We start from the raw sequence: 4,335 nt of genomic DNA, 5'->3' as shown, positions 1-4,335 counted from the left end.
ACATCTATAGTTTTGGGATTTTGTTATGTGGGCTAACCTTACTGGAGTTAGGTGATATCTCAAAGTGGTTTTGATTTACATTTCACTGATGATTAAAGATGATGAGGAATTTTGTGTGTGTTTATAGGCCATGCACCTGTCTTTCTTCTTCAGAGATGCTTCTGTTCAAGTCCCTTGCCCACATAAAAAATGGGGTTGTTCTCTTACTGATTAGTTTGAGTTCTCTGTGGATTCTATCTATCAGACCAAACAGAAAGAAAGGAAGCCAACACCTTAATGGGCCATCTCAAAAAACTGGAAGAGGAAGAACATTTCAACTCCAAACCCAGCAGAAGAAAAGGACTAACCAAAATTAGGCCAGAATTAAATGAAATTGAATACTAAAGAATCATTCAGAAGATTAACGAAACCAAAAGTTGGTTTTCTGAAAAGATTAAAAAAATTGATAAACGTTTGGCCAACCTAACCAAACCAAAAAGTGACATCTCTAATATTGTCTATCCTAAACAATAAAGGATAAATAGCAAGACACTCAGAAATTCAAAAAATCCTCAGTGATTACTACAAAAATACTCTATTCCCAGAACTATGAAAATCTGAAGGAAATGGACCAATACCTGGAAGCATACCACCTTGCTACACTCAAACAGAATGATGTATACATATTAAACAGACCTATATCCATCACTGAAATAGTTTGAACTAGACACAATCTCCCAAAAAAGAAAATTCAGGACTAGAGAGCTTACAAGTGAATTCTATCAAACCTTTAAAGTGGAACTAGTACCAATATTATACAACCTTTTCCAAAACATAGAAAAAGAAGGAAAATTTACCAACACATTCTATGAAGCAAAATCATCCTGAAGTTGTGATATTTTTAAAAATAGTGTTTGTGGCCAGCAGTGGTGCCTTGCTTCTAATCTGGACACGTTGGGAGGCCCAGTCAGATGGATTGTATGAGCTTCTGAATTGCAGCCCAGGCTGAGCAAAGGTGAGACCTCCATCTCTAAAGACTAAAAAATGGGTCGGAGACAAGATGGCGGACTGAAGCCAGCTTTCAACAAAGGCTCCCGTCCAGAAGGAGAGTTAAGGGACAGGAATTTAGTAAGTATCCTGGTGGACTTGAGCCTCACCAAGAGAGAAGGCTGAAGAACGCACATCAACACCGCTGAGGCAAGTTGTGATCACAAGGACGCAAACAAAAGGTACAAAATCCACCACCAAGCGGACGGGAGTCCCCCTCCCCCATGAGACCGGCTCTGTAGCCCCACAATTGAACAAGCGGGCAGAAATTAAAGCCCCTCCCACTACACTCCACGGGAGAGACCTTATAAAAACTGGACCTACCTCCCCTACTGGGGTGCCGTGGCGTTCTCCTGCCGGACATAGGGCTGAATAAAACTTTGGGAATCCTTTGCCGGCAACCCTGAATCCCCGGAGCTTCCCTCCCGCCCACTGAGGTCTGGAGGCCTGTCCCCCAGGACTTCGGATCCTTGGGTGATTTCTCAAGGGGAGTGGACAGTCCCCGAGTTGCGACTGGTCAGCATTGACTCTGAGGCGCGCCGAGTGAGGAGAAGGCACTGGGCTGAGGGGGAGTCACACCTCGCGGCACTTCCCTGCGGTGCAGTGCACCAACCCTCCCCGGGCATAGGGGACCCAAGACTGAATCAGACTCTGGCCTCCCCGTTGAGAGCTGAGAACCCCTGCTCTCACTCGGGGTCTGAGGGCCTATCCCCAAGGAGTTCGGATCCTTGGGTGATTTCTCGAGGGGAGTGCACAGTGCCTGAGCTGCGTCAGGTCAGCGCTGACTTTGGGACACGTGAGTGAGGACAGGGCACTCCGCTGAGGGGAAATCAAGCCTTGGCGGCACTTCCCTGCAGTGCAGTGCAGGAGCCCTCCCCGGGCACAAGACTGAATAAGACTCTGGCCTCCCCGCTGAGAGCTGAGAGCCCCTACTCTCACTCGGGGTCTGAGGGCCTATCCCCCAGGAGTTCGGCTCCTTGGGTGATTTCTCGAGGGGAGTGCACAGTGCCTGAGCTGCGTCAGGTCAGCGCTGACTCTGGGATACGTGAGCGAGGAGAGGGCACTCTGCTGAGGGAAAATCAAGCCTTGGCGGCACTTCCCTGCGGTGCAGTACAGCAACCCTCCCCGGGCATACGGGGCCCAAGACTGAATCAGACTCTGGCCTCCCCGCTGAGAGCTGAGAACCCCTACTCTCACTCGGGGTCTGAGGGCCTATCCCTCCGGAGTTCGGCTCCTTGGGTGATTTCTCGAGGGGAGTGCACAGTGCCTGAGCTGCGTCAGGTCAGCGCTGACTCTGGGATACGTGAGCGAGGAGAGGGCACTCTGCTGAGGGGAAATCAAGCCTTGGCAGCACTTCCCTGCGGTGCAGTGCAGGAGCCCTCCCCTGACCGTAGTATTGCGTGAAACTGAATGAAACTCTAGCTTCCCCCCGCCCCACTCCCAATCCGGGTCTGGGGGCCCATCCCCCAAGAGTTCTGATTCTTGGGGGATCTCTTAAGGGGTGTGGACCCAGCACAAACTGCGGCCGCTCAGTGCTGACCCTGGGGCGCGGGACAGAGGAGAAAAGGGTCACCTGAGTGCCCACACCAGAGCAGCAGTTCCCTGGAGGTAGATCAACAGCCGTTTTTTCTTTAACGGCAGAACGCTCACTTCTGGATATTCTGAGGCCACACCCCCATCTCCCTGGGCAACCAGAGGAGGCCACCGGTGACACGGCTCACAAACCCGGAAGCCTCCAGGGCGGGGCCAACCCAGAGAGGTGTTCAGACGCAATTCTCCAGCAGCAAAGATGTTTGAACTCAAAACAGCCCGTCTCATGTAGGCGACGACAGGAACAGAGACAGAACCTCACAAAGTTGTCTGTTCTGTTCTGTTCTGTTAGCAGCATCCATCAGGGACGGGGCTAAGCCTGAGTGAACACCTCCTTCCCATCACCTGCATCAAACACTCAAAGATGTCAGGCCCCATCTCCTCCTGCTAGATAGCGGCAGTCTGCGGGGGCCTGGCAGACTTCCTCGTGATTCAGGCAGGTGCAAACCCCTGGAGTGTCTGTTCACTGCAGGCAACTGGGTTAGCCATCTGCAGAGATACCAGTGACTGGGTCCGACGGAGGGGCAAAGTGGGGAAGGAGACGTCAGCCTTCCCAGACTGCTCTGTTTGCGGGGTGGCTCCTCCTGACTCCACGCTGCACTGGGGTGAGCTGTCTCAGAGGAGTCACCAGGCCCCTGTGATCCAGTTCCCAGAGACCTCTTGAACCCTTCCACCCGAGACAAGTGCCGATTGAGACAGTTGATTCGGACCTTTTGAACTGGGCTAATAGACTGAGGACTCTTCAGGTGGTGCCCTGGGTGTGCGACTGTAGGAAGGTTTGATTCTCCTTTTCCAACTGGGGCCAGAGGTGGGCAGGCGGGGTGACTTAATTGCTGATTTTTCCACACAGCTGAGACTTCAAGCCAGAGTAGAAGTTGCAATAGGATCAAACAGAAACCAGCTGAAAACAAGACAGAACCACTTTGCTCCACCACACCAGACAGGGCCCCAGTTTCTCAGGCCACAACACTGTACGGGCCCTCGATAAAACCCCAGGGGAAAAACCAAAGGGAGTAAACCATGGGGCGGAATCAGCGGAAAAACTCTGGTAACATGAATAACCAGAATAGATCAACCCCCCCAAGAAAAGATACGGCAGATGTGATTGAAGATCCCATTCATAAACAACTGGCTGAGATGTCAGAAGTCGAATTCAGAATTTGGTTTGCAGACAAGATTAATAAAATGGAATTAGGAATTCGAGGAGAAATTCAAAAACTGTCTCAAGAATTTAACGAATTTAAAGACAAAACCACCAAAGACTTAGACACACTGAAACAAGAACTTACAGCCCTCAAAGATATGAAAAATACAGTAGAATCCCTCAGTAACAGAATGGAGCAAGCAGAAGAAAGGATTTCTGACATTGAAGATAAAGTCTTCGAACGCTCCCAATCTCTCAAAGAGGAAGAGAAATGGAGAGCAAAAACGGATCACTCACTCAGAGAGCTCTCAGATAATTCGAAAAAAAATAACATAAGGGTTATAGGAATTTCGGAGACTGATGACGTGGCAGCCAAGGGCACAGAGGCCCTTCTACATGAAATTATGAAAGAAAATTTTCCAGACATGCCTAGAGAATCTGAAATTCAGATAGCAGACAGCTTCAGAACCCCAGCACGATTCAACCCCAAAAAGCCATCTCCCAGACATATCATAATTAGCTTCACTAAAGTTAACATGAAAGAGAAGATTCTCAAAGCAGCCCGGCGAAAGAAA

This window comes from Nycticebus coucang, chromosome X (genome assembly GCF_027406575.1).
Source record: "Nycticebus coucang isolate mNycCou1 chromosome X, mNycCou1.pri, whole genome shotgun sequence".
Taxonomy (NCBI): Eukaryota; Metazoa; Chordata; class Mammalia; order Primates; family Lorisidae; genus Nycticebus; species Nycticebus coucang.
The sequence above is the reverse complement of the archived record's forward strand: the minus strand, read 5'-3'. Positions refer to the sequence as shown.